The 10585-nt window shown below is 34.8% G+C and overlaps 1 pseudogene; it reads left to right on the forward strand.

Moving 5' to 3' along the window:
* The first annotated feature begins 2039 nt into the window (after positions 1-2039).
* Positions 2040-3262, forward strand: LOC149159097 (BTB/POZ and MATH domain-containing protein 4 pseudogene; annotated as a pseudogene).
* Positions 3263-10585: the final 7323 nt, after the last annotated feature.

The raw sequence follows: 10585 nt of genomic DNA on the forward strand, positions 1-10585 counted from the left end.
TTTTAACTCAAAATCTACCAAGAATTGAGAGAGATCAAATTTATTTTCACTCAAAAAGAAGGTTTGCAGTTAGAGATTTGATCCTTCTCGGAACTTACTTGGTAATCAAAATCTACCAAGAACTGAGAGGGGTCCAATTTATTTTTACTGATAAAGAAGGTTTGCTTTCTAGATTTGATCCCTCTCGGAACTTCGTAGAACCCGAGTTTAGATGAATTTCGTTTAATTATATATTTTTTTATTTTTCGAATAGTGAGTTCCAGATTTGATCCTTCTCGGAACTTGGTAGATTAGTTGTTTAGATGGATCTCGTTTAATTATATTTTTTTTGTTTTTCGAACAGTCACCTTCACACTGCATAGTGACTTCACAATACACCCCATCACTGTAATGGGATAGGTTGGTTTAATTATTATAATTATAATTATTTAATTTTATGTATTTTGACTAAATCAAAATGTTTTAATTAATAATTATTTTTTGTGAGAGATTTTTCGGCGAAAATCACATAGAATACCATTTGTCGAACAGTCACCTTCACACTGCATAGTGACTTCACAATACACCCCATCACTGTCGATTCTACACTTAATGGGATAGGTTGGTTTAATTATTATAATTATAATTATTTAATTTTATGTATTTTGACTAAATCAAAATGTTTTAATTAATAATTATTTTTTGTGAGAGATTTTTCGGTGAAAATCACATGGAATACCACCCCATCACTGTCGATTCTACACTTAATGGGATAGGTTGGTTTAATTATTATAATAATAATTATTTCATTTGATGTATTTGGACTAAATCAAAATGTTTTAATTAATAATTATTTTTTGTGAGAGATTTTTCGGCGAAAATCACATGGATTTGTTCGACCCATTTCGAACCAAACCAACTAATGTAGTTTATGGTCAGGACAAGTTAATAATTAATAATTATTATTTTATAATTTTTTTTTATTAATTATTTGTATAATTTTACAGAGTCAAAAAATTTATATAACATAACACGAACACTAAATTTAAATTTTAAAAACTCTATTCCAAAATACACACTAGAAATAGTTAATACTATAATAACTATAAATATATAAATAAAAAAATAAAATATAAATGAAGTGTCACTGTCAATTAACTGATTTATATAAATAAAAAAATAAAGTATAAATGAAGTGTCACTTAACTGATTTATATGACATTTAGTGTGATTAAGCTATTTGACAAAATCTCATAAGAAGGGTTGAAGGTCCTATAGTAACTGTTAGAACAGCAAAATGAGATATCCAAACTGGTGGCACAATTATCATGACAACATCTTAAGCGAGGGTCGATGATGAGCCAGGGTGAATGTCTGGAAACGTCCATTTTAACGATTATAGATGCGATGATTACGGAAAAAACTTCTACACAACATCCCATAAATAAATCAATTTTCTATTTAATATTGGAATTAGCACCTGCCTAGATTGATTATGACTCGCAATATAGCCCCAATTTGGAAGTGATAAAAGGCAGTATTATCTTGTCTGTGGTCAGGACTTTCTATGGGTGGAATTGGCCATTAGATTGGGTATTCCACGAAGACACTATATTTTCTGCGATCAGGAGTCTCTCTCCATGGCATTGGTCATCTAGATTGGGTATTCAACAAATACAGTATTGTGTAATCTTTCCCAAATCGCTCAAAATCGCTTGCGTTAAGTAACGGCCGAAGGTGATCGACGATAAACCAGGTAATATCTTTCGCGGGCCTGTAACGGCTGAATTATCTGTGAATTCCGGCAATTTCAGTGCCCAGGGTCATTTTTACTTCCTTCTTAATTTTGTTTTTAATGTGTATTTAGTTCGAGTGGTAGGGATGGTAGTTTGCCATCCATCCAGGGCGGCCTTCAAGTTTATAGAAACCTGGCCCATAATAGTAAGCTGAAAAATAAAGTAAATTCCTGTATATGTGGTTTATAGAATGTTGCATATATATGAACGTTCCATATATATGGAAAAAATTTAATTTTGTTTTTAAATCGCTGTCCTTTCGCTATGAAAAGATCAGTTGGGTCTACATTTCCGTCCGCAATGGGGGATGCAATAAAGAATCGCGATGGCTGTTCTTCGACCTCGAGATCGGTTACCACCACTGTCAATGGATCGCACAACTTCGTAATACAGGGTTTTTCTCTGTCCAAGGGCATGGGCGTCGGCAGGCGCATTTCCAGCGAGACTTTCTTTGTGGGAGGTTATCAATGGGTTATTTATTTCTACCCGGACGGCAAGAGTGGAGAGGACGAACCGCGTTATTCCTCGTGTTTCCTAGCGCTGGCCAGTGAGGACACGAACGTTCGTGCTGTCAACGAATTGACGTTACTGGATCAAAGCGGGCAGGGCAAGAACAAGACGTTCCACGGCCATTGGTGTCCGGGGCGGGAGAGACGGCCTTTCACTTTTAAGGATCGAGGAAGCATGTGCGGTTACGAACGGTTCTTCAGACGGGTTCCACTTATAAACTCCAAGTACCTGAAGGATGATTGCCTGAAACTAAGATGGACAGTAGGCGTTGTGACGTCTGCGAGCGAATACGCTAGGTTGCACTCGATATCTGTTCCTGAATCAGAGTTAGGTTTACACTTTGGAGCACTTTTGGAAAATCACGAAGCCTCAGATGTAATTTTTGATGTGGCTGGGGAGAAATTTCATGCTCATAAACTTATTTTGGCTGCACGATCCCCTGTATTCAGAGCAAAATTTGTTGACTGTGCAGAGCAGAATAATGAAGTTACTATTACAGAGATGGAGCCTACGGTGTTCAAGGCTATGCTGCATTATATTTATACAGACACCCTTCTTGACGAAGATCCATCGTCACCCGGTTCTTCTTCTTCTTCAATAACTGAGACATTGACAGAGCGGTTGCTTGCGGTAGCAGATGCTTATGGTTTGCGGCGATTGATGCTACTTTGTGAATCAAAATTATGCAGAAGAATATCTGTAGATACAGTTGCCTCCACTCTTGCTCTGGCTCACATTTGCCATGCTACTGACTTGAAAGCTGTATGTCTCAAATTTGCGGCACAAAATCTTGGAGAGGTTGTGCGTACAAAGGGTTTTGAGTATTTGAAGGAAAAATGCCCTTTAGTTCAGTTAGAACTCCTGAACACAGTAGCTCACATTCCGGATGATTGCAGCAGCGAAGAAAGTCGTAGGACTTTAAAGTCTCAACTTAACGATGACATATTAATGGCAGGAGAGTAAAACCGAAGGCATAGCATTTAAAGTTCCGATTGGTCTCTGTGGAGGATCAGTAAAAAAATAATGACACTGTAGAACATTAATTGGGGCTTACTTCCTCTGTTTGTGTGTTTATGTGCATGCTGAGAAGGGCATTTGCTAGAAAGTTAAACTTCACTCTAGAGGAACTATGATTGCGATTTTTAAAATACTTCTTTGTTTGTGTTTAATGGAAGAATCGCAGATGATTTTTGTTTTTGTAATCATGTCAGCAATATTGGCATCGGTTGTCCTACTGAAGCAGTGGAACCATATTATTGCTCGTTTTTTGGTCATATGTTATACTCACACTTTTAACTCGTATTTTTATCAGTTTATGAATAATTTTTTCTGGCTTATAAACTTCCCTGGCAGAAGGTTATATCTAGTTCCTTGTTGTTACAGTATGAACAGGCATTTTGTTGTTACAGTATGAACAGGCATTTGATGCTTCAAACATCGATGAATTTATTATACGATCATCTTTCCCTATTTCTGATGGGGAATGGATGGAGCGTTATGTCTCCTTTGGTAGCCATAGGCTCTTATGAATTTAAAATCAATGAAAATACCAAGGTAGAATTTGTAAAAGATGAACAAATTTAGTATGTGAATGATTGTTTGCAAAAATAGATATAAGGATCATTGAGTAAGAATTACACACTCACAAATGATGGAATGCTAAAATTCAAATACCTGTGATATATACCCTCCTTTGGTGACTTGAACAAGCCCATTCTAGAAGAGTTTCACAAAATAACGTATTTAGGTCATCCCATATATAAAAATATGACTACCACTTTCAAGAATATGTATTATTGGTTGGGTATGAAAAAGGAAGCCTCAGAGTAATTTTTCAAGTGTTTACAATGCCAACAAATGAGTTTGGAACGCAAGCATGTAGCTGGATTGTTGCAACCAATTCCAATCCTTAAGTGGAAGTGGGAATTCATATCCATGGTCTTCATCATGGGATTACTGAGGGAATTGAAAAAATCATGATTCCATAATGGTTGTAGTGGACAAATTGAGTAAGGTCGATCATTTCATACCTGTCAATTCTACCCACAGAGCCATTGATATTGTATAGATATTCATGAAGGAGATATTTAGGCTACATGCAATACCCAAGAATATAATCTCTAATCAAGATTCCAAATTCACACCAAACTTTTGTAACGAACTATTCCGTAGATTTGGAACTCGGTTGCAATTTAGTACAACATGCCATCCTCAAACTGATGGACAAACTAAGAGATTGAATAAGGTGTTTGAATACATGTTGAGAATTTATGTTAAACAAAACCAAAAGCATGGGAGGATTTTCATACCTTCTTTGAATTTCTATATAATAATAACTATCAAGTATCACTGAGGATGAGCCCTTCGGAGGCTTTGTATAGAAGACAATGTAATATAACCATTAGCTTGGATGACCCAGTAAACATGGTGTTGGAATTATGGCTAATGTGTTTTCCTTGATGGAAACCTACTTGATAAAGATGTCAACATTGTGATAACATGATGATTATGTAGACCTTTACAAATTCTAGAGGTGATATGGACAAAGGAATGTGAGTTCAGAAACAAATGGATGATAAAAGAAAAGTTTGAGAAAGTATACACAGGTTGTGAGAGGCAAGGTTGTGTCCATATGTAGGTATTGTGAAGAAAAGTCGCATATAAAATTTGCACCATGATAATATGGATACCAAGGGTCTTTACCATGGTATTGACCCATAGTAATGGATGCGACAACAACTATTTGATTCCGTAAAAAAATATCAACGAAATTACTAAGGGATTGGCCTAAGGTATTGACTAAGGCTAAATCTATATAAAAATATGGAGATATAGGTGTTATGTCTTCAAGTAATAGGTTATTTATGTATGATCTGAGTTGGAACAAGTGTGCACCACGGAGAAAGGAGAAGACTCAGATCTGAAAGATATAAAGTATGTTGACATTTATGGTTATTTGATTTACATTGAAAATGTCTAAGTAACTAACAATGATATATTAGTGGTTATAATGATGTTTCCATCTGAATGAAGTATTCAAAAGTTTATAATTCTGATAGTAAAGGTTGCAGAGAGTGAAATTTTCATATGTGGATGTAGGTATGTTTGGGAATATTCGCGTACATACACAAATCCATCTCTATAGGGTCACATATATATTCTGGAATTTTTTTAATCCTTTTAATTTTTTTTTAGTATGATCATATATGTACATGGGTGTTGTGAATTGTAAACACATAAATACACATATATGCCTTGTGGAAGTGGCGTATACAACTAGGGTTGAAACTAATGCTTGATGTTTACATTTGATGATGTGTGGTTTAATTAATATTGTCTTCCAATGATCTATCTATCATGATGATACGTGTTTAACAATGTTGATTGGGTTGAAGTGATTGTAAAATAAAACATTGATTGGTAATGATGTTACAATATGATCTGTGATTGGTTCAGTGATTGAATCCATAATCTATGAATGATTTAGTATATGATTCAGTGGTTGATTCCATGTTTCGATGACTCAGATTCAGTATTCAGTAAACTGATATATGTGCGCGAGTTTTGTAAAGAGGAAATGCATACATATGTAGCAATGTTAGCTTCAGAATAGTAGAATATACGTTTTGAAGTATATTTGATTAGGGTTTTTTGGTATGGCTTGTTGATGACATTTGTTCAGTTTTGTGTGTTGTTATCCGTCGATGATCTCTCTATCATGATAATATATGTTTGACAATATTGATTAGGTTGAATTGGTTATGGAATGGAATGTTGATTAGTGATCATGCTACAATGTGGTGATCTATGATTGGCATAGTGATCTATGATTGATTCAATACATGGTTGAGTAGCTTTTTCAGTAATATAGTGATTTTAGATCTATATTCATGTATGATATAGAGGAAATGTGTACATACATGGGTCCGCTTAAGGGAAATAATGTATACATTCTAAGGTATGTTTTCGAAGGAAATGTTTGCATGTTTGGGGATAAAGTTGGCCTTTTGTACAACTCATCATCGATAGACAGATGGACAAACATAGTGGGTTAACAATATTCTGGAGGACATGTTGAGGATGTATAAATGCACCAGTAGAGGAGTATCTTCCACTTGTAGAGTTTGCATACAATAATGGGTATCATGGTTCCTTGAGGATGAGTCCACTTGAGGAACCTTTTTGGCAGACATTAGAGGAAATTTCAGCCTTAAAGTGGCCATGAAATTTTCACATAATTTCCATGTCATAATATGTAAACCAATAAAAATCCTTTAAATTTAAAAAGAGGTACATGTAATCTTTTGGATGGAAAATAAAAAAAACCACTTTTTTAATTGTGTTTTTGGATTATCTCCTTATAGGTTTACTCAAATTTTAAGTGTAGACACTCACCGGATGCATAATTAAATTTTGCATCCAACGAGTACCCATTATGCATACTTTTGAGAAGACCCACATTCATAAAAGTTGACACGTTTTTTTAATGTATCTATAATTTTTATAAATATAGGTTTTCTCAAAAGTATGCATAATGGGTAATTGTTGGATGTGGAATTTAAATTGGCATCCAACCAATGTCTACAATTGAAATTTAAGTAAAAATATACGGAGATAATAAAAATATACAATTAAAATAATAGTTTTCTTCTTTTCTCTCCAAAACTCATAACTATTATCTTATTATTTTAACTATTAATTTATTATTTTCCCCTAGGAGGCCACTTCTAGGCTGAAAGTTTGTGTAATGGATGTAATACTCCCATCATCTAAAGTGATCAAATGAACATGGTACTAATTGGACCAAATATGTTGGATGAAATGGAACAAGAAATGCATGTTATCAAGAAGAATCTAAAGGCAACACATGATAGAAAGAAGAGATGTGAATATCAACATAGGAAATGTATGGAGTTTCAAGTTGGGGAGCATGTGTATTTGCACATCAAGCCCATTTGCATCATCTTGGCACATGAGAGGGAAATTGAAGGAAACATAGAGGAGAGTGAAGAAAATAGAGGCCTCAATGATAAAAAGGCTTTTGAGGATCAGTTCCCAACTTTTTGACAGTTCATTTTTGGAGCTCTCTTCTATTTTATCATACACTTGCACGCATAAATCATTCTTGGAGCACTCTAAAATTGGAGAAAGGAATGTAAAGGAAGGACAAGGAAGGAAAAGGATAAGCAAGGAAAGCAAGGACAAGCAAGGAAGGTTGGATCAAGTAGCTTCAACAAGAATATTTTGCAACTAATAGGTTGCATGTGTGATTTCCTAGATGATGCGTCAATGCATGGTTCATGAATTTGTTTATTTGGTTCATTTGTTTTGATTGGCATGGGTTTTTCTTGATTCGACAGTGGTTCTAGCCTTGCCTTGTCATTTCCCAGATATCCATGGTATGATAGGATTCATTTCTTCGTTGAGATTTCGATTGATGGAAGGTTTTGGAACTGGGTGAGGTGGTCTTAGGAAAATTCCCAAGGGATAGGGGTGGAGTTTGTTTAATATCCAGGAAGACCTCGACAGGGAAATTCCCCAAGGTAATGATGAAGAAATTATGAGGCGTCAAAGATTGTTTGGGCTTCATGATCTTTTGATTGGTTTTGGCGAGATCGTGGTAGCTTAAGGGTGAAGGTGGTTTAATCTCTATGAATCCCTCATTGTTTATGACTTGAGATTCCACATTCATTGTTGGAAAATGGCATAGGGGTGATTAGCTAAAAAAAATATTTGGTTCAACCCAATCTATGGTTGGGTGGAACATGGAAGTCCCTGAATTGGTTAGCTTTTGCATTAATTAATAAGAGTTATTTTCTTATTGTATTCTATCAGCACATACACTTGATATTATGATGATTTGATGGCTATTATGACATGGTTACTAATATGGTTATATGTTGGTTATAAGCATGGATCTGTATGGGCTCTAGCTATGGATTTGTTCAACATTTGATAAGTATTTGATTTTTAATGAATGCATGGAATAAAAAGTGTTGTTGGAGCTATTATTAGAGGAAATTAGACCCTCTTGGTGATTCTCAGATAAGTTTCATACTCCTATGATCATATATGCATTCATGACTTGTAGCTTACATGATTTGACGAAATGACTATCATGGTTGGGCTTGGTTAGGTCAGTTTCTTCTTCAACTTTTGTATTAATAGCATTATAATTATGTATCATTCTGAGAAGTTATAAGAATTTCTTGGCAGTGGTATGGAAGATGGCCTCTAAAGGTGGCTCAAATCTCGGGATTGCAACCTCTGAACTAGAGTTTTGGGCTATAACCACATGGAAGCAGTGTCATGCATGCGGTTGGAGCCCTATAATGACAACTTTCTTGGTTTTTCATTCAATTAGGGTGTTAGGTAAGACAAAAATGGCTTCAGCTCAAGGTTTCGTTACTTGGGGTGGTTCTTTGGCTCCTAAGTGCCTTGTAAGCCTTATGGGATGTCTGTGTGTTGTTAGTTGTCTCCCTCACTTCCATAACTGAAGCTTGGAGGCTAGGTTATGTCATAATAAATCTCCGTCTCATGTTTACCCTAGAAGCCTAGTGAAATTGGGTAAATGTGGGGGTGGGGGTGGTTACAACTTACTTCTCAAGTTAATCATCCATTCTACACAAAGTGGTATGTTCAATATGTGTATAGGTGCATTTTTTCATGTGCTTGAGGTTGTGTCTTGGTAGAGGTCTCAAACATGTCTCCCAACTCTTAGAATCCACATTTATTAAAAATAATGGGCACCAAAATGGTTAAATTTTAGCTCTTTCCTTGTTTGTTAGTTTTTTCCAACAATTTACTTAACCTTAATTCATAAATTTACATGGTAGAATATCCCATTCCATTCCTTTATCTCTTTTCATTTTTCCATTCTCATTTTTTGGTTGTTGGTCACTCGCTTTTTCTTGACCTTTGTAGTTTTCTTCCCTTTCTCTTTCTCCAGGTTTTCTTTTGCTACAACTTCTCCTTACCCTAAACCACCCATCAATAACTCCCATTTTTGTTAAGCTTCCCTTTCCTTCCACTTTCACTCGACATATAAACCCATTTTCTCTTACCCTTTTCGAACTTTCAGTTTAATTACTATATCTCCAAGGTAATGAGCGAAAACCCAATGTGACATTGTCTCCTATTACAAGGATCATGGAAGATAAAGTGATAAATAGAGTGGAATCATAGGTGAGGCTATTCCAATCTCTTATTCCAAAACCTATCAAATATTAAATTACAAAAGCTAAAAGATAAATTGGAATTGAAGGAGCCTACCTAACAAATATATAGGTTGTGGGTGGAATTCCTAATTGAGTTCCTAATGTTGGAAACATTCGTGGTTTCTTCATTAAATATGTGTACATTATTGATATCGATTGACACTTAGAGATGCTATTGGGAGAGTGCTATTAGGTTGTAACAAATATTGTTAGGTAAGTTTGACTTAGTAAAATAGTCAAATTTACTTAGTCAATACTGGTGGTTTTGGGAAAACAATTTTGGTTGTCCATGATTTTGTGCCCATGGATTGCATGTAATAAAATGTTTAAATTTTTTGGAAGGAATCCATTATAAGGGTGTGAGGATCTGAGAAGTGGAGGCTCACTTGATCGACTTGGTCGAGTTTTTCCAGAGCACATTAAAAAATATTTTTTTATCTAGTTTCTCCTCACGTTGGGCTTTTCCCAAATAAATATTGTGTGTTTATGATTTGTTCTTTGTTTCTAGTAAAATTACATTTCTCTCAAGTAAACTTTCTTAGCAATTAGTATCAGATCTAGCATGTGATTTTAAGGAGCTAGAGTGTGAGAGAGGCATATGCGTGTGATACCTTGAATGAAACTAGTGACAACTCAGGGAAGAAATATTAAGGGGATAAAAAAAATCGATATTACAATCTATTGAATGCACAAGCCAATAGGGAGAGTAGTCATTGCAACTTCATTATGGTAATGGAATACAAAAAAAGAGCCATAGATATGTGAAAGGAGGCATACATGGAATTGCATCCAAGGTTTCTTGATGATACTATATTTATGTATAATATGCACACAAAGTGTTTGATGAAATATCTTAATGAGATGATTTATCATGGTTTTTTAACTTTAGATTGTATATTCTCAGTTGTGAAATAGGCATTTTATGGAAAAGATAGATGTTGGTTATGTATTATAAACAATAATAATAATAATAATAAAATCATTATAATGGTCTTGAATTTTTTTCACACATAAATGGGCATATGGTTGTAATATTTTGTAAGGAATGTACACCCATAGGAAATAATGAGAAAATTTTGGATT

This window comes from Pinus tabuliformis, chromosome 5_2 (genome assembly GCF_031772625.1).
Source record: "Pinus tabuliformis cultivar Carrire ecotype Pingquan chromosome 5_2, CPIR1, whole genome shotgun sequence".
Lineage (NCBI taxonomy): Eukaryota > Viridiplantae > Streptophyta > Pinopsida > Pinales > Pinaceae > Pinus > Pinus tabuliformis.